General features: G+C 40.9%; 1 protein-coding gene across 38 annotated transcripts in view; it reads left to right on the top strand.

The window, feature by feature from the left end:
* The window catches only part of ZBTB20 (zinc finger and BTB domain containing 20), a 646,879-nt gene that overhangs the window by 503,619 nt on the left and 118,288 nt on the right, over positions 1-24,972 (top strand). For 37 of the 38 annotated variants that reach the window (XM_039497079.1, XM_039497067.1, XM_039497069.1 and 34 more), the window contains one exon: positions 20,344-20,485. The gene's annotated coding sequence lies outside the window, so the exon portion shown is untranslated. Of the gene's footprint in view, positions 1-11,871; positions 11,905-20,343; positions 20,486-24,972 lie in introns of those variants that run through there. The other variant, XM_039497074.1, reaches the window with a different exon arrangement.

The raw sequence follows: 24,972 nt of genomic DNA, 5'->3' as shown, positions 1-24,972 counted from the left end.
CTTGCTTCTTCAGACTGTGATCTCTGATGCATACTCCAACGTTTCACTGCTGATGTGAAGCAGCTGGGGTGAGAATCAGTGCCTCCAGATCAGAGGTCATGGTCCTCTCCCGGAAGAAAGCATTACTTGCTCTCTCCAGGTGAGGTGGGGAACAGCTGCCCTTAGTGGACAAGTTCAAGTATCTAGAGATCTTGTTCATGAGTGATGGCAAGCGGGAGCATGAGATCAATTGGCGGATTGCTGTGGTGGCGACAGTAATGCAGGATCTGTACCAATGCATGGTGATGAAGTGAGAGCTGAGTTCTCAGATGAAGCTCTCAGTTTACAGGTCGCTTTATGTCCCCATACTCACCTATGGTCATGAACTTTGGGTAATGACCAAAAGGATGAGATCACAGATACAAGTGGTGGAAATTAGGTTTCTCCACTTGCTCTTCAAGATAGGGTGAGGAGCTCGACTATTCAGGAGGGCCTTGGAGTAGAGCTGCTACTCCTCCAGATTGAGAGGAGCCAGTTGAGGTGGTTTGGGCTCCTGATAAGGATACCCCCTGGGAGGCTTCTGTTGGAACTATACTGGGCATGTCCCACAGGGTGGAAGCCCCGAGGCTGACCCAGGACATGCTGGAGGGATTATACCACCCAGCTAGGGAATCCCCCAGGAGGAGCTTGAACTTGTTGTGGAGGTAAAGGAGGTCTCGTCCTCCCTACTCTCCATGCTGCCGCCATGACCCTCACCAGGAAAAGTGGCATACAGGAAAAAGAAGAAGCCTTAAAATTGTCCAGCCTTTCTAAATTTTGCCTTTGATGGATTCTTCCCCTCTGAAAATCTCCCCCACCCCACTTACCCCTTCTTGACTTCCTCTTATTCTTACCCCTTCCAATTCTTTCAAAGGTCAAACAGCCTCATGGTGACACTCTGTTCAGTAAAGTAGGGAGAGGATTTGGCTCCTTCCACTGAATAGAAAATGTCATTAGAGAAAGCATTACAGAGCCCTTCTCCTGCCCCCCAAGAGCTATGTCCCCAGCCTCTGCTGGTCTGGAAGCAAAAAAACAAGATCAGATCCTTTTAGTACTCTTCACAGGGGAAAGATATATTCAAAAGGTTTATAACTTTCCAAGAAATGAGTTCAGAGCCCAGGTTTTCTTCTGCTGCAGTTCATAATTGTAACTAATATTACTTTGCTCTTCTCTAATGTCTTCCATCTGCAGACCTCAAAGTGCTTCACAGATATTAATGAATTCAGCCTTGTAGCACCCGTGTTGGGTAGGCAGGTATTAACTGAGGCACAGAATGACTTGGACCCCTAGTCAGCAAAATACTTAAGCACACACTTCTTTTAAGCATGTGCTTCAGTCCTGTTAACTCAAATGGGACTGAAGCAGATGCTTAAAATTAAGCATGTGCTTAAGTGCTTTGCTGAGTAGTAGATTGAAACTTGAACTTAAGTGATCTGCTGAAATGGGAACTTGGTGCATAAATTAACTAAATGAGCCTTACAACACCATAGGGTAATATTATTCCTACTTCAGAGATGGGGAAACTAAGACACATTCTTTGCCCAGGGTTTTGAAATAAGTTCTGAAAGGTGCTGCCTATGGAATTAAACTTCCTTCTTTTCATTATCTTTTGCGGTGGCGTTACTTGCTCATGCCCCATAACTGACCCCTAAAAGATTTAACCAGAACCTTTGGACATTGGATAGAATTTGGAGACATTGAACGCACTGTTTCACGGAGACAGTTGCTCTGCCAAGTCAGACTTTAAAATTATTAATAATTAAAGACATTCAAATGTAAAAATTTGTACCTGCTCAGCAATACACTAGCCTAATATAGAGCAAACACCTACCCATCTGTAGTTAAATCACTTAATCTAGAACTAATCTATCGATCAAACCAGTTTTTAAAATGAAATAGTTATATCACAAGAAATAATTAATAGTTTAAAGTTTAAACCCATAGGGACAAATTCAACAGTGATCTTAATGATACAGTGAGTCGCAAGCTGGACATAAGTGAGTAGAAAAGTAGGTGTAAGTGGCAAAATAGTGTGACTTCCACTTATTTTCCTCTACCCCTGACTTCATCTTCATATACTTTCCTGTCAGTTTCATTTTCTGCTACATGGGCTTTTTGCCCCTGCATGCAAGTTCCACTTGTTTTACGAGAACCTTCAATGGCAAATTTGAGCAAGTTTACCCTGCTTTGCCATCTACAGTAGAACCTCAGGGTTCTGAACACCTTGGGAATGGTGGCTATTCATAACTCTGAAATGTTCGTAACTGAACAAAACATTATGGTTGTTCTTTCAAAAGTTTACAACTGAGCATTCACTTAATGCAGCTTTGAAACTTTACTATGCAAAAGAAAAATGCTGCTTTCCCTTTATTTTTTTTAGTGGTTTGTTTAACATGATATTGTACTGTATTTGCTTCTTTCATTTTTTGTCTCTGCTGCTGCCTGATTGTGTACTTCTGGTTCTAAATGAAGTGTGTGGTTGACTGATCAATTCGTAACTCTGGTATTCATAACTCCAAGGTTCTACTGTACCTCCATTTTGTGACCTGACATTTAACTTGCACCATTACTGACCTTACTAATGCATTTGGCTCAACGGACCTGATTCTGCATTTGGTTACACGATTTATATCCCAAAGTAATTCCATTAAACTAAGCAGAATTGCTCCTGATTCACTCTGATATAAGTGAGAGCAGGATCAGGCTGATATGCTTTGCTGATGGCAGGTTTCAAGCCTTCCAGTTTAGAAAAAATAATGAACCTGTCTGAAAAAACTTAACCTTCTCTCCTCCAACACAACCCAACACAAAACAATAGATATAAACCAGTAACATTTTCTTCAGCCTGCATGAAGAAAAAATCTCCATCACAAATCAAAGCAAGACAAAGAGACTGAAACCCACCATCTGACTCCTGGAAATCCAGAGTAGAAAGGGAAGATGCTTAATCCTGTGCCGGGCATTTAGTACCGTGCTCGAAGCACTGTGATGTGGCACTTAAAGCTCTAGGGGACCTGGAAAAAATGTTACAAATGCAACCAAAACTCTCATGAATATGAGCCTCTTAACAGCATATGAGCTGGTCTGCAATGGCCTCAGGAAATCCCCCTGGCTATACAGGTCCTTTTTATCTGCTACACTGCTTTGACTCAAAGGGAAACCTCACATCACCTCCTTGACCAGAATTGAGCACACATGAAGTCTGCAATGTGGTGCTTTCCTATTTCCTTATTTTCAGTTCATTATTTCCCACCTCCGTCTCTGAAAAAGCATGGCCCACTTTTACTTGCCATTCTCTTGCTTCAAGCATATAGAGCCCAATCCTGCAAATACTTGTTATCCGGCATCGTGCTTCCTTTGGAGCCAGATCCTCAGCTGATCTAAACTGACATCGCTCCATTGATTTCAATAGAGCCATGCTGATTTTCACCAGCTGGTCATGTGACCCATTGATTGTAATGGGATTTGACTACTTGTGGTAGTAATACTACAAGTGATTCTGTTTGTTTGGTTTTTTTACAGGCTCAGGACCGTGTATTTGTGTGTACTATTTACAACAAAGAGCAAATCTGCTTGACTTTTGATTTTGTTTTTCACATTTCATCACAAACTTGAAAATGAGCTGCATTTGCCAAAATATTGAGCTGCATTTCACACATTTTTCACTCAGAATGGGCCCCTCGGAAAAACTGACATGTTAAACACAGCAAGAAAATGAATATATTGACATATGGCTCTTCTTCCTGAACTTTGCAAAGAGGTCAGCTAACACACATCTTAAAAGACTAGACTCCCTATTCTATTACTAGCATGGTCTTATGTAATACCCCAGCACTGATGGTACTTTCTCCAATCCCACTAATGCTAGACTCATTAATGGTTTAGGAAGTGGGTTTTTTTGCCCACAGATTATCCTTTAATTGGAGGGGAGGGAGTGTTAAAAAGTTATAAGAAGGAAACATAGAGAAATGTAGACAGTAATATAAATATTTCTTGTGAATCTACCTTTAACCAGATTTTAAAGCACTGGGTTAAATTTGTTTATTGAAAACTTTAAAAGTTTATCTCAAAATGAAGATAAACCCATTCAACCTAAAGCTGTCTTTGAAATTCATAATGTGGATGTTCATGTTTTCTTTACAAATATAGTTGTTCCATAAAATTCCACAGAAAATTTAAAAAAGGAAGAGGCATGAAATCATCTGAAGCAGCAAACATTTTTCGGAGAAATTTATCAGAAAAATTGTCTTAATTTTGTACAGCTCTAATGTGCAATATGTGTGTATCCAATTATTTACAGAGTAAATTACATCTGTGTGTATGTGTGTGTATTGATATATCTATACAGCTATATGCATTCTCACATATATCATTTTTAAATTAGTTATCTTTCTGAAGTTTAACTTTTTATAATAATATTTTAAGTGCCATCATTTGTGGGGAGAAATTTTTTATAATCAAATGTGCTATGCAAGAATTAATGTAACTGCTCTGGAAATTCCCCTAAACATGGTGGGCCAGATTCTCATTTAAACTAAGGCCTCTTTACGTTGCTCTTTATTTCCTCTTTAAGGCCACTTTACATTGCCAGAGTGATTTAAAGGTGCCTAAGTGTAAATCAGAATCTGGTCCTTATATAATAGAACTGTAAAAAGTTCTACCTTAGATGCTATAATTATGGCCCCATCCTATAATTGACTACGCACAGATGGACCCGGCACTGAGCCTAGTTCTTAATTACATGAAGGCCCCTTTATGCCTCTGCAGTGCAGAACATGTTTAAGGGCTCTATACCCTGCTCCCAGCCCCCAGTGTAAGGGATGGGTTGTGGACATGTTAAGGCATGATCAGACTGCACTGCACCAAGGCTACTTCTCTGTGACCCTAAGGAGCTATTGGAAGCAAAGTGTAAAACAGAGCAGCCTTCAATGTGTTTAATTTAAACTAGGGGCTATGCAGGACCGCGTGTGGTCCCAAATACAACAGGTGAAATCTTGGCCCCAGTGAAGACAGTGGGAGTTTTACCACCTATTTCACTGTGGCCAGGATTTCGCCCAAGGAAAGCCAAGATGCCTTAAAGTGGTATAACGCCCCCTTAACACTCCTTTCTCACCTCCATTCTTGCCAAAAGGATAAATTAACTGAAAATCAGGCCCAGAGAAACAGAGAGAGAAAGAAATTAAGTGACTTGCCCAAGGATAAATAACAAGTCACTATGAGAGAAAAATAAGATCCCAGAAGTGCCTGCCTCAAAGTCCCCTGCAGTGCTGAGACCACTAGACATGCTGTCTCTCCACGTTTTATTAGAGAGATTAAAATATTTTGCAAGACAGCTAGGGGCAAGCTTATAGGGGATGGAGGGTAGTGTGTGGTACCCCCAAACTTACTAAAAGTTCCAACCTTCTTCTTATGTGTCTGTCCTAACTAAAGATTATTAAAATAACTACAACCTATATTCAGTGGACTAGAGCTGGGAAAGCCTAAGGAAAGATGGGGACACAATGCAGAACCCTCACAAGACCAGTATATAAGGTTTGTGAACGTGTTAGCAGGGGAATGAGTTGCAGGAGACATCTAGAACACACTTCACTTGGGCATTTAGAAGAATCTGGGACAGGCCTTTCCTTTAAAGTTTCTTGTAGCAACACTCTTATCACCTAACAAGGAAAGTGTGAGTGCAGATTAAGCCTCCTCAGTCACTGAATAGCTGGTACTTACTTGTTCATAGAGTCTCATAAGAAAAGTAGAGTTAATATAACATGCTGTGCTGTTTAAGCATTTTAATTTTTGATCAGAAATACAGTCTGTTGTACTGGTAATTGTAAATGTATTTTCAAACAACATTTAAAAAGTGGATTATGGGGAGGAGATGGGTAAGGAAGGAAGCTAATGATTTCACTGTCTAAACATCTTCCCATGCCTTATTTGAGGCACAGAGTGCAGTGTTAGGTGTCTTTTTCTAATTCTACCCTGAACAGTGACTGTATAAATGGAAACTTACCTAATCTTCCCTGTGTGTGTTGGAGTCTGATCTGGTTATTTTTAATGATGTAAATACGTTTTTACTGCTTTTTGACCCTATACATCTAAGAGGGAGCAGGAATCTATTTCGTCTTGTGTCTCATCAGCTAGATTGTTTATAAAGTCTCTATAGGCTGAACTTTTGGAAATCAATTGAAGCAATAGGACTGCAGAGATGTTGCTGAGGACATAATTTGGTCTTCAGGATTTTATTATTGCTGATCATGTGCAAGAAGGGAAAAAAGACTTGATTCCTAGATCCCTGAGTGAGTTTGCAGTGCTGGCAGTTGGAAAAAGCTTAATTTACCAGTAAAAAATAAGCACATTTGATTTGGAGTCACTAAGAGACAATGAACGTGGAGCGCTGATTATGCCATTTTAATTGAGTCACTTTTCAGCATAGAAGCACTCCATAAGATTGGAGAAGATGCAGTAAAAGGCTACCATGGCTATTTTAAGGAATGAAGGCAAATTCCTATGAGGAAATGCTTTGGGAGTTGAACACAACCAGTACCAGATGCTTCAAAAACAGGTGCTAGAAAGCAGATCCAATTATGATACACAAGGGGGTAAGCTTGGGAAGTCTATACATAGGGTAAAGATGTAGGAATGAACCTGTTCATTGTGCTCAAGGGTAAATTCCTTGTAATCAGAAACTAAAGTTAAGACAGGAGAGATTTAGGTTGGATAGCAAGTATGGCATTTTTCACCTTATTGACATGTGCATATGTGTGTCGAACATAATAGCATGAGCTAGTAGCGATCCTGAATGGATAGGCAAGGTATCTACATGGAGTCTCATAACTTTTTTGGTAATGCCTGCCTGTAGGCAGGGGATTGAGTATACAGTAGACAGACCTTCATGTCTTCCTGTCCAAAAGGTTCCTGTTGTTTAGAAGTTTATCTATGTCCACGCCCTCTCCAACAGGCTGTGCAAAGTTAGACCTCTGCTCTGAATAAAAATCACATTGCATAGACTTAGAGCTCTTTAGATCTAAAACAGTCAATGAAGTCTGAAGGAATAAATTTAAACAAATTGTCCTGAGAGAATATAGTTACACCACTTTTGTCAGGTAGACAGATTTCTTAACCTGCTCATCTTATTTCTTAACTGTCCTTCATTACAAAGCAGTTCACGCTTTTTAGAACTAAATTTTCCTCTATACCACACAGATCTGGTGATTTCCCATTAATGTGAACTGACATGTGAAATGCTAAATGTCATCAGTGGGCTTATAGCAAAAGTTATATTTATTAAATAAATGAACGTTGTCATTTCCAGCTCCCTCCTACCCTTCTATTTTTATTGAGTCCCTCCTTTGGGGTCATCTTTGTAACACATTAGGGAGTTGGTAGGTTTAGAACTGTGCTAATGGTGGCTTTTCCTTGTGTAAATCCTGCCCTTTGCTAACAGGAAACCCATTGGCAGTGTTCATATGTGAATGTCTTTCCTATGTTATATACTCATTTTATACTTATAGAATGCATACCATGCATCAGGGCTTCCCAACTTCTTCCACTGTAGCTTACCTGTTTCCATTAGGATAGAAATAGCAAATACTCCTCAGGCTGATACACTGGGCTTTCATTTCAGTTCTTTGGCTAAAACTCCAAGGCACCGTCAATGATTTATATGAAGGAAGAATGATAGTGATAGTGAGAGACGGAAACAAAGAAAGAGGCCATAAGGGTGTAGCTGAATTAATAACTGTGATAAAATCTCCTGAGATGAAAGTGTTGTTCAATTCTAGACTCGTTCTTGGCCTCTTGCATTGATGCTTCATTTCTGTCCTCAGTTATACAAGCGAAATTCTGATTGAAATCAGTGGCTGTGTGACCAATGTAACTCAGGGTAGAATGAGACCCACTGATAGCAGAGCCCTTAGGGCTGCTTTCTACTCTAGGAACTATAGGAGATTCAGGAACCAGTTCATCAGGAGCTCATTGTCTGCTAATGAAATACATGTCCTATAGGAGAAATTCACCTAGGGTGAAATCCTGGACCCACTGAAATCTATGGCAAAATTCCCATAGACTTCAAAAGGCTTGGGATTTCAACCATAGTATCTAGTACCAAGAAAGTGAACTGAGAAGTCAATTAATCAGGTTCTTCTGATGAATCTTTTGGAAAAAATCTTTAGCCTCTTCTGAGAATGACTTAAGAGAAAAATATGATGTTCTATCAATGTTAAAATTCTTACAAACATTTCGCTTAGAAGCTTTGGTGCCTCCATGCTTTGGAGCAGTGACTTGCATTTGGCTGGGAGAGAGAGGGTGTCCTATAGTCAGGGATGTTCCTTTCGTTTTCCCCGTGAAAATCCTTCTGAATATGACCAAATTATAAATCTCTGAAATCAGCTATGTGTGCTTGTTCAGTAGAGGTTTGTTAGAGGCTGACAGCTGGATTATCCGAACATTCCATTTTAATGGCGCATCCTCCATCCCCACAGAGCTCCGTACTAAGCACACTGAGCATGGTCGACCCCCACTGAGAGTGATGGACATGGTCAAGCCAAGGGCATCGGACACCAGAAGTGAGTGCAAGGAAACTGCCTGTCATGGGCTCTCAGTACTCAATCTGCTGGTGTCCACTTCCCAGGGAGCCTGGATGAGAAGTAAAAATCAGACTGATTTGAATGGGGGGGGGGGCGAGGATGGAGATAGGTTGGACAGGTGGGGGGATAGTAGGAGGAGGAATGGGGACAGGCTGGTGCAGGGGGACAGGAGCAGGGGGAAAGGGGACAGGCTGAGGGAGGCAAAAGGATGGGGGAATGGGATGGACTTGGTTGGGGGACAGGAGCTGAAGGGGATAGGAGCAGGGAATATGGGAATCCGAAGGGCCCAGGCTGTGGGGTATGTGGTTGGGCACAAGAGCAGTAGGGGACAAGCTGGGGATGGAGGCAAGAGGGTCTGTAAGCATTAGAGCTCCCTCCCTTCAGAACCTGGAATTGAACCCAGGATTCCTGAGTCGCAGCAGATAGCTGTGAAACCCACTAGCAAAATATCTTTCTCATCCCTCTGTGGTGGCTGGTGCACTTTGAAGATAACAGCATACAACTGCTACCAGTTACTGTGTCAGTTCAAGTGCTGGAGTTTTGTGCTGTAACTCTAAATCTTCCAGTCATGTCAGGGTCAGTATGGTCCCACATGATGGAATGTGATTGTTCAGTGTGGTTTTTTTTTTTACAAAACTAGGAAATTATATTTAAAAAATTCATTAAAATAAGATTAATGTTGCAAAGTCAAGAACTCAAAAGTTATGAAATGCCAGTAATAATGTTGCCTGTGCAACCTTCGTTTGGCCCCCTTGTGCCATTATAATATTGCCTAGTGCCATAATGATATGATGTGATTGTCTTTGATTACATGAGTACATACTGTTTCTTCCAATGGACCCCTGACTCAAGTGATCAGGACCTCACTATATCTCATCAGAAACGTAGCACTTCCATCCGCACAGAGCCAGTTAGCACCTCATTGGATTATTAGTTCAGTAGTTTGCAGAAAAAAGAACACTAGTTTATTTCATGGCGATTTCTAGAAGCTCCTTTTTTTAAATGAAGGATCTTTTCCTTCTTTGTGGGCTCTTGACTGCACTGTATTTCGCTGAGATTTTCTTTTGCGCTCCTCTGAAATGACCTCATTTCTGTAGCACAGCTAACGGACATTGTTCACTTCTCTATGGGCAACTGTTCTTTGTGTGAGGGAGGGGGACTTGTATGTTTATCAATCTGTTTTATGCCAGGTGATCTGTTTGCTTCTTTAGTGGAACTGTCTCCCTTTGAACCGGATTAGTTCTTTTGATAATCTGTCCTTAGTCGGTGGACAGCAGCTGATGGGCAGAGCTGGATTTAGGGGTAGGTAGGATATAATCCGGTGCTCTAGGTGACTCTAAGTGACAAATGGCCAACCCACCCTCTTCCTGGAGCACAGGGCAGTGGGTACAATGCTGTTGCCAGCTGTCAACTGTCCACCTACAGTATGGCATATACATACAGCTAGCACTAACCCCGCTGATAGGTTTGTCACATGTAGAAAAGATAACTCTGAATTAATGTATAGAGCATGCTTCTTTTTAAGCATTATAATATAATATAATATATAATATAATATACAGTATGAGAGGAGATGCCTACAGCTAGTCTTCCAGATAGACAATCATCTCCTCAGAGTCTTAAGTGTAAAGGATGATCCCTTTTTCTCTCTACCCTGTTCCCACACTTTAGAAATGAACCTGTGTGGCATAGCTGTATCTGTGCAAATGGTGATCTACAGCAGATATTCATAAAGTGGAATTTATGGATTTAGTTCTCCAGCCCTACCCCATTTGGAATATCTAGAACATACCATACCTCCTGCACGTAATACATTTTCCATGTGTGTGTTGGGGGTAGGGAACGGGGGGGGGGGGGGAATTCCCACCATTTTGATAAATGGATGTCCTGTGCACATAGTGTCCTGAGGGTTAAACATCTTCTAGTAGCAGCAATGATGTTACCTGCTTCCCTTTTTTCAGGCAGAAAGGGTGGCTATTCCATACCTGTTAAAAGCAGAGTTTTCAGAAGTGTCATGAATACCTCCCCGTGCCTGCCATGCAGTACTTTCACTGTACTGTTTATCACTACAATTAATCCATTTTAGCTGCAACTCAGATTGCAACCCAGGGCAGAATGAATAGATTGTCTTGCACCTATTTGTAGTTAGAAATTTTGCCTTTAAGAAGACCCTGTGCTATGCTTAGGACTTATCGATCCATAATACCTGGGATTGCCTTTCTATCTACAGCATCCATCCATCTACAATTGGTGTCTGCGTCTGTCAGTGGCATCTGTCTACCCTACCTAGCCGTTGATACCAAAGATATACCCACATAGAGCATATAGTCTCTGCACCTTAAAAGCCCACCTGATCCATCAGGAAAATTCCTCTGAATAATATTAAGCTGTGGTTTTGAAAACAAAAACAATACCTCTAATAACAAAATCAACCATCCTGCAGGACAGGTAGAATTTGAAGGCTACAAAATTGTGTGTGTTTGTGTCCACCAATAGAACCTTTGATAGCATGTTAATAAAAAAGAGAGAAGGAATCTTCTAGCTTTTTAGGGAGGGCCTCTGTATAATGCCATTTGTATTTGTACTTTTTGTTCGGTGGTAAGTTTTAATAGTTACCCTTTGAGGATTTTCCAGTCTAGCTTATCAGAATACACCAACAGTCTTTTTTGTAATATTCGCATTTCCCCTTTGGTTCAGCCGAGCCCACTGACAGATCATTCAAATTCAATTGTTTTATGTCTAAGCCGAACAGCTAATTAAAGTAGGGATGATTAACCTGACTGGCAGCGTCGCTCGCTCGCTCTCTCTCTCTCTCTCTCTCCCTCTCTCTCACTCTCTCGCTTGCTTTCTCTCTCTCTCTCCCTCCCTCCTGTTCCAATCAGTCTTTTTCTCACACTCTCTCTCTCTCTCTCTGTCTTTTGCTCTACTGTTTTTTTTTTCTCTCTCTCCTAAACGTGGTCTGCTTGCTGATGGCAGAATGGCACTCGGAGATTTGTGCATTGTGTCTGGTTTCCTACGGGCAGGCTGACCCAGTGCCTCTAGGGACTTATCAATAGACCACTCAGAAGAGACAGAGACAGGAGAAAGGAGGAGGGGTGGGGGGGGAGAGAGAGAGAGAGAATCAATATCAAGAATAGAAGGAGCTCCGAAGCCATTTTTTTTTTTTTAAAGAAGTATCAGGACTTGGGAAGAGGGTGACAAAGAAGGTTTTTCAAAGAGGCAGTGGAGGAGGTTCTAATAAATTTGGAAGGAAACAGTTCCCTGTCTTGGGAAAAAAGGAGAACTCCTGGCTGATTAGCATTCACACCAGGTATGAGATGTTCCCTACCCCTTATCACTGTGTCGCAAGCAAGATGGAAAGCTTTTTTTTTTTTTTTTTTGAGATGGAGCGAGCATTTATTTTGGTATGTTTGTTGTTGGATGGAGGGGGAGAGAATCTGTGGGCATTCGTGTGATGGGAGCAGGAAGAATGGAAGCAGGGCAAAAGAGGGGGGTGGGGAGAAGAGTATGGAGTATGTTACTGTGTCTCATCTCTTTGTGCACTCCTGGGGGGGGTTACCCAAGTTCATTTCCAGCAGGTGGATTTAGACGGGGAGTTACTTAACGCTTGACCGCCAGTTTTGAAAAAAAAAAAAAAAAGCTTCCTATATCTATTAAAGGAAGCTCCAATTTTTCCCCCCTCTCTCTCTCTCTCTCTCTCTCTCTCTCTTTTCTCCCCCTCTCTTCCTAACCAGACAGCGGGAGGGTTTCTGGCTCTCAGCCAGCCCAAAAGCCTCTAAGTGTTTTGCACTTGTTTCAGGGAGTCGCTGCCCGGGGATTTTTTCAGCATTTTCACTAGAGAACAAAGAGTTCTTTACAAAGGGTAGGGGGAGAGCGAGCTTAACGCCTGAGATATGTTTTTCTATTTTTATTAGGGTGTTTTTTTCTCCTTAAAGGAAAGTGACAGAAGCAGACCACAGAATATGTGACAGCAACAAAATATATTGAAAGGAGATTCAGTTCCCTTACCCCCAATTTATATTTTGGAATAAATCAAAGGAGAGATGGAGGGGGGAACGGGATCAAGTGAGTTTAATATATTGCTCTTTTCTCCATTTTTTTAAATCTCTCTCTAAATCCAGCAGCTGCTTTGCTGACTTTACCTGGCTTTTTTTTTCCACCATAAAAGTTATGCTGTGAGCAGCTTGTTTACTTTTTAAAAAAACAAAAGAAAATAACAAACAACGAGATTCTCACTGGGGAAAGGAGGGAGGAAATGAGGGAGGGTGCAATGGAAAATAAATGAGTGGAGGCAGGAATCTTTCACTTTCTGCCACTTAGGAAAAAAGTTAGTAATGGCTTGTGGAAGCTGGGTTCCTAAAATACAGATGGGGCACTATGGCATGCATCAATGGCTACAGCTTTTTCCTTGCCATCTTTCTAAAAGTCACCTCTCATTGGCAGCCTCAGATGTTTAGTGGGACTTGGGGTTTTTTTTTGTTTGTTTGTTTTGTTTTGTTTTGTTCCTCCTGCTAGATGGGACCATCTCCAGAGTGGCTACATTTCATCTACAAACTGTGCTTAGTTCTCTAATGGAGTCACAGATAATGATTGCACAATGGATCTATGTGCGTTATAGGTTTGTGTTTATGTATGTGCATTTTGTGTAATGTGCATATTCTTATGTGCACTTGTACATGTAATGTACATAGGCTATCACACATATAATATACAAGCTAATAGTACATTGTGGTGAAGGAGATGCTTGTATATGAAATGTATGTGTGCATAGTATACAAAATACACTAAATCTCATCCACAGTGCCTCCTGTACATTTGTTCAGATGTTTGAGTACACAGACCGCTGCAAATTTGCAAGCTCAAGGAAATGCTTTTTAAGCTAAACTCTTCCTTCCTTCTTTTATTGATTTATATTTTCCTTGCTTTGTCAAATTTCAGACCCCAAAACGACATTATTTATCAATCATACAGGAAACAAGGAGGAAAACAATATATACACACCCAAAAAATCATAAATACACAATGTATAGAACTAGATCAAAGGCAGTTCTAACAATTGTTTTTGGATACAAAATATCATTAGTATTATTTTTTTTCTTTTATTCATGCTGCATGCCTCTCTCCCAAGAAGTGATCTTTTATAGCTACATATGTACTGCATACATTTATACGACATTGTTTTTTGGCAACCCTGCATTTAATAGGTGCATATTCAGAATTAATGTGTTTACAGAAGATGAAAGAGACAAATTCTTCTAAGTACAGAGTGACTTCTTTGCAGTGGAGTCACTCTGGATTTACACTGGTGTAACTGAGGACAGAGTGTGGTCCGAAGTGCCTGATGGACTCCATAGTTGCGTGTGAAATGCCAGAGTAATGAGAAGTTGGGAGAAAGTGGTGGACACTGCAAGAAGTTCAGTGGCCTGTTGATAGACAATTAGAAATGTCAGAAATTCCCTTCCGTTTTGTGGTGGTGGTGTTTTTTAAGTCCTCATTTCCTTCAGTATTCTGGAGACTTTTCTCACCTTCTGACATTTCATTGTTTTAATGTTTTCTGTGATTTTTGTCTCTCCTCCCCCCCTCCCAAAAAAAATACAAAAATTACCTAGAAAAGTAAACACAAACATGCTGAGAAGGAATTCGGCCTTTGAAGTTTTCCATAGAAGAAGAGATCTCATTTCCCCTCTCCCTGAATATTTTTTTCTTTTCTTTTTCTATAACATGCTACATGAGCATTTTGTGTCTGCAACCCCGAAGGTGGCGACAGAAGGAGCAGGGCATGCAGTACTGTAATCTACATAAGTCCCCCCTCAGTCTCAACTCGAAGGCATCTTCCTCCGGCTATCTCTGTTTCCAGAAGTACAGTGAATGACGATAGCTGTCTTCCTGGGATTCTTCATGGACCGGACCTGAGAGTAACACATTCACAGTAGAATTGTGAAAAGAGAGAGAGGGGGGGGGGAAAATAGAAAACAAGGGAAGAAAAGCTCTTTGAGCAGGAACACACTGGCTCTTTCTTCCTGCAGGCAATCTGCTCCTGGCGACATGTCCTGCACTATCAGATATCATATGACTCCTTATTTGGACTCCCTTTCGTAGAAGGGGCCTGTTAGGATTCTGTTTGTTTTCTTTTTCTTTCATTTCCTTCTCCCTTATTCCCCCCCTGTTTTTCTGTGTCTGTGTGTATGTTTTCCTTTCATTTTCTCAGGTTTTTGTTCTGATGCTTTATTTAAAGACAAAGCTTTAATTATTTCCAAAGGCTGATTATAATCCTCTGCCAAAATTGAACTTCACTGTAGATTTTTCTTTTAAAAAATACCTCTTTTGGTTTTATTTCTATCATTTCCCCCTTTTATCTCCCTTACTATTCCTCAGACTTGTGTGCACACATTTATATATATATATACATACACCTTTTTCTTTTCTACTTTAGTGGGATAAATTAGGAATCACCTGTCAGTGTAAGGGAGAGGAGAAACACTGGGCCATTGGTAGCTGATTCAAATCTATGCTGCTAGTTTCACTTCAGTAAACATTTATTTATTTATTTTATTTGACATCTTTTATTTATTGAATTTGAAAGCTTCATGGATCATGAACTGTAGGCTGAGCTTTTGTGCGTCTTTATGAGCAACAGTGGAAGTTCAGAAGGAGGCTGTTAGGAAACGAAAATATCTTGCATGGGAAATACAGAATAAAGTACAGGATACAAATCAGACCTGGGGTGGGTATGTTACAATGGACGTTGCCTGGAACAGAGCATTGATGGCTAATAACTGAGGGGGAAGGGAAGAAAGCAACTGGGAATCAGAGGTGTATGACCATATGAACAATCCTTATGGAAACAGCATTTGTTTTAGGGGCCTACCTTTTAGCTAAGTGTTCCCCGCTTGGGCTGGTTTTAACAATAAATCATTCATATGGAGATTATTGTTACATTTTTTCTGAAACTCGATGTACTTATGTCTTTACTTGTGGAGACTTCAAAAACCAGGTACTGTCTGCTGTAGAGAGTCATTAAAGAACCCGTGGCATTCTTTATAAGAAGTGGACATTTAGCCTTGGTTTCCAAGGGCCAAAATTTCTCCTCCCCAAACCGCTCTACAACCTGCTGTGCACTGGCTGGTTGCCATCTTCAAGTGGAAGGAACGTTTGTATTTTGTATATACAGTTAGCATGCTATATTTTGGATAGATGGTACATGTGTGCATAGACTGTGATGTAAAAAATGGGCCACTTTATTATTAGTTTATATTTGAATCAGCAGATGAGCACTGCAAAGCCCATATGTCAGACATATGTCACTAATACAGACTTTGTTACAGACCTAGAGGTAGCTGCATTTCAGTGTTACCCTACATATGTAGAACTAAATGCAGAGGTCCCTACTCATTTTTTATCCAAATCTGACACTGTTGAACTCAGTGAGAGTTTGCCCAAGTAAGGGCTAAGTGAAAACAGAGTTGGGATTTAAGGATTAGGCCCATTTCTTATAAATGGAAACAGAAAAATAATGTCTGTATGCATAATATCACACACAATAACATCGATGTATAATATGTAGCACACAGTCTTTGCAGTAGAGATGCTATAGCCCTTCCATTCTTAAACCTTATTTTTCATCTCCTCACTTTCAGCCTCAATCATAATTTTCTGAGAAATATTTCATGATCTGTCTCAACTGTTTGAAGCCAACGTGTTTCCCTTTTTTGCAGTCATCTAAGCATGAATGAAAAAGAATCTTTAACCACTTAAGACATTTTAAAGGTCTCTCTCTCTCTCTCTCTCTCTCTCTCTCTCTCTCTCTCAACATTTTGTATTTAGGCACGTACATGGTCCTGAATGAGTAGCTGGGGTTTGTCTTGGAAGAAATTTGGTTTTGAAGTAAATGTTATGAACATTTAAAAATTATGTACTGTTCCTGCATGGTACATTATGTTCCTTGTTGCTTTAAGCACGTACCAATGTTCTGAATAGTCATAGCTGCAAATATTTATTTGCAAGATCATTTTCGTAGACACCCATGAATCTAGTTGACTTGACAATAAGTAGAGGGGTCAAATTATAGCTGGAGACCTTTCTAGGTAGAATGTAGGTATAGTGACTTCTAAACCCTCTTGCAAGTTTTGACCATATGATCAGGGTGAACTCTGCTCAAACTCTTTATTCTAGAACTACCACCCCCTGAAACTTTTTAACTTGGTTACCTGCAGAGTTGATTATTAAATTGTAACGCTCATGTAAATCCAGATAATGATATTGTGGATGTACAGGTGCATCATGAGATTGTGGAGTCACATAAAATTAAAACGGAAGTGACAGTAGGTGGATGTTTGAAAGTGCAGGGCTGCAGTGGTCTTAGGCTAAATTCATGACTAGTGTAACTCCATTAGTATAACTTGAAGCCATTGGAATTACACCAGGGTTGTGCGTGATTTGATGTGACTGCTCCCATCTGATTTTTAAAAGCCAAGCAGAGTTGGGCCTGATCATTATTTGGGTGGGTGATTGCCAATGAGAAGTCAGTTTATGTAACACCTGTTTCTATAGTGCATCAGAGTGTTGCTTTTGGGCCTCTTAAGATGACTACTGACAATAGACACAGATTATTCTTTAGCATGATAGGTTACCCTGCTGCCTTTAAATACCAGAGATCTCCAGTTAAATTTCTTGGTGAAAACGAGTGCTGACAAGTAAGGATAAGCTCATTTAACATTTTGCAGAACATGGAGTTCCTCTGGTCTGTATTTGCAACATCCGTGCAGGCTTTGCAATTTTGGTTTATTTTTGTCAGGTTTATTTTGCATTTATTTATTAGATGAGTTTATTATTGTTATGGGTGAGATTATATTTTCATCCTAAGCACCAATTTTCAAGAGTTTACCACTTTCACAATAAATAAATCGGAGCTGAAGTGTCTAATATTTGTTCTCAGCTCAGAGGTGAATATTATTTTGGAAGATATGAAAAAAATAGTTGTTTTCATTTTTTAGGACTGGGCAATCAAAGACACTTCTGATTACTTACATTATTTTTTCTATTTCTATTTTAATTTTTAGTGTTTAATACAAATATAAGTTATAAGCAACTAATTTCCTTAAAGTAATTAAATTTACAATTTTTAATCTCTAAAAATCCATGTAATGGTTTCTGTAACCACTGTAACTCTGCCACATTGCAGATGCCACTCTCCTCTTAACACCTCTTGTATCCTCCTTTTCCTAAGCCTGGGAAAATACTTAGGCTTCTAACAGGTGCCCAAAAAAACTCAGATCCAAACACTCCTGAACATTTGAAATCATAGGGAATCCAGATCCATATTTTGTGGTTTGAGCCCATCTCTGCTGAAAAAGATAACATTTAATTTCCAGACTTTTGTGCAGTTAAGTTTGCAATCATGGCATTGCATTTAAGATAATAAATCAAAGTGTGTTCCTGATCCTGTTCCCACTGGAGTTAATGGGAATGGAACTGGATCCTTTGGGTAAGATTTCTCATAGCATTTTCCAAAAATGTATTTTATGTCAGATGGCATTTACAGTTTTGACTGTCTGGAGAGCAGTGAAGAAATTAGTTACCTAGAATATTTTGTGTGCATTCTCTTGAATAGCATGGATCATGAAACTCTTTCACCTGTTAATCTCAACTACATATCCCATAAAGTTTAAAGAACTAGTGTGAGAAACAATTTTTATTCCCTCCCCCATAAAAAAGTTGTGTGATGATTTTTCTGGCCAGAAAACCGGGAAATACCAAAGAAAATTGTGTGTGCATATGTAGGAAGGTGCCAAGTCTTCTCCGGTGAGGAGATCAGCTGTTCTTGTCTTTTTCTTTACTTTTTTTTTTTTTTAATTTTGTTTGTCACTTTTTTTTTTGGCTTGCTGAAGCATATCCCCATAATCTTCAGAAGCCACAGCAAATTCCCAGTGCCACAACAACACTGTACAGCTGGAGAGAGGAAAACAGAGCTGATCAGCTGCAGGCTTCCCCACTAATGAAATGAGCCAGCAGGCTGCTTTGCATTTTACGTACTGTTCCTGCCTGTGTGCTGCAGGGCCACAAGGGTGTACAGCACATGGAATTTTTCCCTCTGTAACTAATAACTTTTCCCCTCAGGGTCCAATCTTGCAACCGCTCTATGCATGGAATTCCCACTAAAGTTAGTGGGAGATCTGTGTCCTGAAGGCATGGTTGAAATGGGTGCTCATTGATCACATGGCCTCTCCTGCTAACAAAGTTGAAGGTCCAGTCTATTTATCTGTCTTTTTCTGAAGGAGATATTCATAAAGAGAAAATATAACATATAATGTGAAATGTAAACCTGCATTTTGCAGCCATACTACCTTGTATTTTGTTCCTTTCAGCCAGGATCAGGCTTGGCCCGTATTTGGGCTGGAGGACCATCATGACATACACATGCACTGCAGAAAGTGGAGTCAGTGACTGAGTAGGGGACACTTGTATCTGATCAGTATTGAACTAATGCCCCAGCGTGATGGTGGGGGATGATCTGTGGTGCTGGAAGTGCTGTCTTTTGGATGGAATGTAAAATAGAGATCTAGGCCATTTGTGTCCTGTCTCAAAAGCCTCAGTGGGTGTGGGAAATTGATGGGGCTGGCAGTGAAGGGGGGACAGTCCCAGCAGCAAGGGAGGGAACATTTGCTGAGGGAGACCAGGTAATTCCTCCCACCCCCAGGAATCTCTGGTACTAACTGGCCAGCATTCCCCAGCTCCCAGGATTCAACGTGGAGAAGGGACCATGCGTAATCTCTTTCACTCCATTGTAACACCCTTCCCCCTCATCTGGCCAATGGGTGTCAGAGAGTCTCGGAGGAGAGGAGCTACCCGGTGTCCCTCAGGAAGTGTCCCCTCCCTCACTATTAGGACTGCCCATCTTTGCCACCATCCCCATCAGGTTCCGCCTTCGCTGAGGCAGGTGGTTGGCATTTATGTCCTGACTAAATATCAATTGTGGTCATTGCATTCTACCTCCTTAAATTCCCCCTGAAGTTTCAATTGGACACTTCCTGACATGAACTGCTGGAAAAGCATTGCTGGGTATTGTTAAACAGCTGCCAGGGGGGATATGGTAGAGGTTTATAAAAACATGACTGGTGTGGAGAACATAAATAAGGAAATATTATTTACTCCTTCTCATAACACAAGGGGTCACCAAATGAAATTAATAGGCCGCAGGTTTAAAACAAACAAAAGGAAGTATTTCTTCACACAACGCATAGTCAATCCGTGGAACTCTTTGCCAGGTGATGTTGTGAAGGCCACGACTATAACAGGGTTCATAAAAGAACTAGATAAGTTCATGGAGGATAGGTCCATCAATGGCTATGAGCCAGGATGCACCAGATGCAAAACCATGCTCTGAAGTGTCCCTAGCCTCTGTTTGCCAGAAGCTGGGAATGGGCGATGGGATGGATCACTTGATGATTGCCCTGTTCTGCTCATTCCCTCTGAACCACCTGGCATTGGCAACTAGGTGAATCATTGTTCTGACCCAGTATGACTGTTCTTATGTTATCTCCTATCCGGAGACTGCTGCATTTCACTGATGGGTAAAACAAAATATTTGGGAATCCAGTCAGGATGAAATGTAAACAATAATATTAGCATTAACACACTGCACTTCTATAGCATAATTGAATTAAAGACGACAAAATGCTTTATAAACGTTAATGATTTAAGTTCCACAACACCCAGATGATGATTGTAAGTATTATCACCCATTTTACAGATGAGGAAACTGAGGCACAGCGAGTTTTGAGTGACTTGTCCAAATTCACACAGCAAATCGTTGGCAGAGCCAGGAAGATAACTTGGGAATCCTGGATCACAGGCCCACGCTCTAACCACTAGGCCACGCTGCCTCTCCAAATGTAAGTTATTAACATATAGTTTCTCTTTCACGTGAACTGTCATCTATTATATTGCCACATTTGCGTATAGTTACCAAAGCTATTTGCATTTTAAATAGTGATTTGCACACACACATCTCTGTCTTTATATAACTATCCAATGGAGCAGGGATCGGCAACCTCTGGCACGCGGCCTGCCAGGGTAAGCCCCCTGGCGGGCTGGGCCGGTTTGTTTACCTGCCGCATCCGCAGGTTCGGCCGATCGCGGCTCCCACTGGTCGCGGTTCACTGTTCCACACCAATGGGGCTGCGAGAAGCCGCGGCCAGCACATCCCTCGGCCTGCGCCACTTCCCGCAGCCCCTATTGGCCTGGAGTGGCGAACCATGGCCAGTGGGAGCCACAATCAGCCGAACTTGTGGACGATGCAGTTAAACAAACTGGCCCAGCCTGCCGCGGGCCGAAGGTTGCCAATCCCTGCAATGGAGTCATGATGCTGAGGTCTTAGCAATAGTATTAATACTTTGTAAGCTCAAAGCACTGTATAAATGTTGTAGTAAGTTACAGCAATGCTATAAATGCAAAATTTGGAATGGGTCTAAGCAGGGCTTGAAAAATTCCATTCAGCTTAGGCCAGTAGAAAACATACCTGGGTGATTGTCAAATCTTGAGTTCTTACACTTTTAAATCTAGCCCTTATGGTTATGAAGATAATCTTCCAAATGGAAATGCAGTTTAAATCAAGGTCCTGTTGATTTCATAAGTCCGCAGTCTTACAGCTGAGTTGCTGCTGAAAGCTTTTCTAAGCTGCAGAGGGGTAAAAACTGACAGGTCTTGACAGTTTTTGTAGCTGCAGGTGGGAACCCTTGTGAAGCTGACCAGAATCAGGTCAGTTTCAATCTGAGGCTCTTTGGGAAAAGCTCTGAGTGGAAGCAGCCGTGGCAGGCATTGGAATTGTGCACAAGGGAGGACCATCCAAAAGTGGATGTTGTGGAGGGGAGTATATTAATGGAGATGCCCATCACTGCCACTCTTTCAGCAGCTGGCAGGCTCTGGAGTGGGAAAGGATAGCCAAGAAGTAGGAGAATTCTCCTATTAGTCAAAGGGAGCTGGGTGGTTTTCATTTATCAAACACTTACTAGCTGGAGGCTTCAAAAGATAAGAATACCAAACAGAATCCAGAGACAGCAAGTTGGGCAATGTCTTGGCTTCTCCCCAGGGCATTGGTTGAAATATATTCATAGATATTAAGGCTAGAAGGGAGCATAATGACAATCTACCCTAACCTGCAGACACAGGCCATAGAACATAACCCAATAATGCCTGCTTCAGACCCATATCTTCTGACTGAGCTACAGCATATCTCTTAGAAAGACATCTAATTTTGATATATAAACTTCAAGTAATGGAGACTTCACCACACCCCTAGATCATATGTTCCAATGGTTAGTTATCCTCCCTGTTAAATATTTACTCCTTTTTTTCTAGTCTGATTGTGTCTACTTTCAGCTTCCAAACACTGAATCTTGTTATGCTTTTGTCTGCTGGATTAAAGAGCCCTCTGCTGTCAGAAATTGGTTCCCCATGTAGGTATTCATAGTCCTTAGCTTGGTCCTCTGACTGTTAGATGTCTGCTGAACTTTTGAAGCCAGATGTGCAGTTGAAGGGTTGGGGGTGAGTATGTAGGTAGAGTTAGGTTGTGGATGGGGAGGAGGGTGTAGGGGTATAGAAGGGGAAGGTGACTGATGGGATAGAAAAGAGAAACAGCATACTTTGAAAGAGATTTTTTTTTTCCCTGTGTGAGCACGGTGGAAAAGAGAAAATTCGTTAAAAAGGTGGAAGTCCCAGCAGAGAGAAGGAAAGGGAAAGGGATATAAGGGGTTGGAGGGAGAGAGAAGCATCGGAAAGAGATAGAGAAAACAATGTGAAAAGAGATACATCATGAGCTATTACAGGCAACAAAAAAAAGGGGGGGGGGGTTAAATGAGCCAGTAGTGGTCAGAAGGTACAACACAAATGCAAGAGAGACAAAGTAACTTATGTTAAAAATAGAGCAAGACGATTAACAATCTTATAATTGGATACAGTGCACAATAAATGTCAAAGTGTTGTTTTAAAATGAAGGAAATGTGGCTTTATATGTATATTTCAGCCTGGCTAATAAGGACTTAGGGCCATATTTTTAAAGATGTGTGTGTATATATACACACCTTAAAAAGTACAGCCCTTAGGCTCCTAAGTCACTTAGACGCTTTTGAAAATGGTGTCTTTAGTGCTCAGATTAGTAGGGGACTCGTACATTTTTCAACCCATGGCCTGAACACAAATGCCAATTTGGGGAAATTTTGGATCTCAGCTTTGTGACTTGGGCCTATCACTGCTCAGGATTGAAGTCCTAGCCTTCTGGATCTAATAAAAGGGAAGCTGGCTTAGAAGGGAGAAAGCATTTCTTAAGACACAGCTATTTTCATTAAGAGCAAAGGGACCAAAGAAGTGAGCTCTCCAAGTAAATCTGTCTATGTGTAAATGTTATTTTGATTTTCAAGTTTGTTCTGGCATGAATACCTTGCTGTAGTACTGAAGTGGTATATTGGCTTTCCTCTAGAGAGCATGTTCTGGTGGTTAGGCTAGAGGATTCAGTCATTGATCTGGCTCTGCTACAGACTCAGTGTGCAACCTTGGGCAAGTCATTTCACCTCTTTGTCTGCGTTTATTTAACTATAAAATGGGACTAATAGTTCTCTACCTCACAGGGGGTTATGATGCTTGCTTCAGCAAGGCTTGTACAATGTTTTGAGATCATTAGATGCAAGGTGCTGTAGAAGGGCAAAGTGTTATTAATCTTTGATTCTCATGCAGTTAAGTATAGAGAAATGGGAATACTTAGATCTTTGCCTCTCAGATTCCCAGGCATGTCTATCTTGTACTTTTATTAACTTGTAAAATCAGTTTGATAACGCCTGTCAGTAATGTTATAAGAGTACTGTGTGTGAAGGTAATAAATTCCACACATTGAAAGTAATGTATTACCACTCTTCTCTTCTTAAATCTTGATAAGATCATTTGGCCAAGGTAGAACTAGGGTTGGCTTCTATTCAGAAAAAAATAGCATTTTTTTTTAGAAGGACTTAGATTTCCTCTTGAAATCACAGGCCTGAGTCCTAACCAGACCAGGAAAATAAAGAGGTTGAGACCAAATAATAATTTCTAAGCAGCTTCTATAGCAGTGGTGAGCAACCTGCGGCCCACGGGCCATACGCGGCCCGGCAGGGTAATCCACTGGCGGGTCGCCAGACAGTGTGTTTACATTTGCATGGCTGCCCACAGTTCCCGGCCAATGGGAGCTGCAGGAAGTGGCGCAGGCCGCAGGGATGTGCTGTCTGGCGGCCCGTCAGCGGATTACCCTGACAGGCCTCAGGTTGCCCACCACTGTACTATAGGCTAAACACTGACGCTGCTAATCTGGACCAATCAGTCTGACTTTTAAGAAGATATGTGCTTTTGTACACTTAAAGGGGTGAAAAGCAACCCTTCAAACTGTCTTTGTATGGCTGACTTGTCTCTGATTTGAATGAAGTCCATGGAAGTAAACTCCACGATACTTATTCCTTGCTAGAAACTCATATCTGGGTTTTCTTGTTGATTGATGGATCACTGAGTATAGTACTCTGACGCTTTTCAAACAGTGCTATCCCAGTGAATTTGTGTGAGCCAAAAAAGACTCAGAAGGAGCAAAAAGTATAACTGATAAAAACATGAAAATCATTTCTAAAACCATTACTGCCTGTCACTAGCATGGTGAGGATTTACATGGTGCTTAAGGCAATTTAAAAAAAGGAATGATCAATATACTTGGGGCCTAAACTAACAAGGAGAGAACAATTTAATTCATTCCCAGTGCTGAAACCCAACTTTTACCTGCACAAAGTACTGCTCCAATGTTTCCACGTACTGTCTGGTGAGATAGCTAACTGGAAGAGCTGATGCGGGGAGGGTGAATGGTCAATATTTACCTCAAAATTTTTTGGAAGAAATGAAAAAGATCTAAATATTAGGAGAAATGATTCCTTTTCTTGGCAAGAAAAAAAAACTGAACATTTTTTGGTTTAACTAAAAAACAAATTTGTGTCAGGTTTTGGTTTTATGTTAATATTTTATGTGAAAATTAGTTGCTTTTTAATTTTGACTAAATGAAAATTTCCATTACAAATTGTTTGGGAAAAATCATTTTTATAAATAAAGTCAAGCATTATTTTTGACCAGTCCTTAAGAATAGTCACTTACCATGAATAACTAACAAATAGTGCACCTGACAGAGTAAGCTTGATGTCAAGAAGAGTTGGTGGCAGTGGTCACTTTAGCCTTGTTGATGTAAGGTTGGTTTGGGTTAAGAGTGTGGATTAGGAAAATGACACTGCTTGTGAGGGTCATTCATTGTGAAGAGTTGTAAGGAATGTGATAGCATCACTTCCTGTGCTGCTGAATACCCTGGTGAAGGGGAGTATCTCAT

This window comes from Mauremys reevesii, linkage group 1 (genome assembly GCF_016161935.1).
Source record: "Mauremys reevesii isolate NIE-2019 linkage group 1, ASM1616193v1, whole genome shotgun sequence".
Classification (NCBI taxonomy): Eukaryota; Metazoa; Chordata; order Testudines; family Geoemydidae; genus Mauremys; species Mauremys reevesii.
The sequence above is the reverse complement of the archived record's forward strand: the minus strand, read 5'-3'. Positions and strand labels throughout refer to the sequence as shown.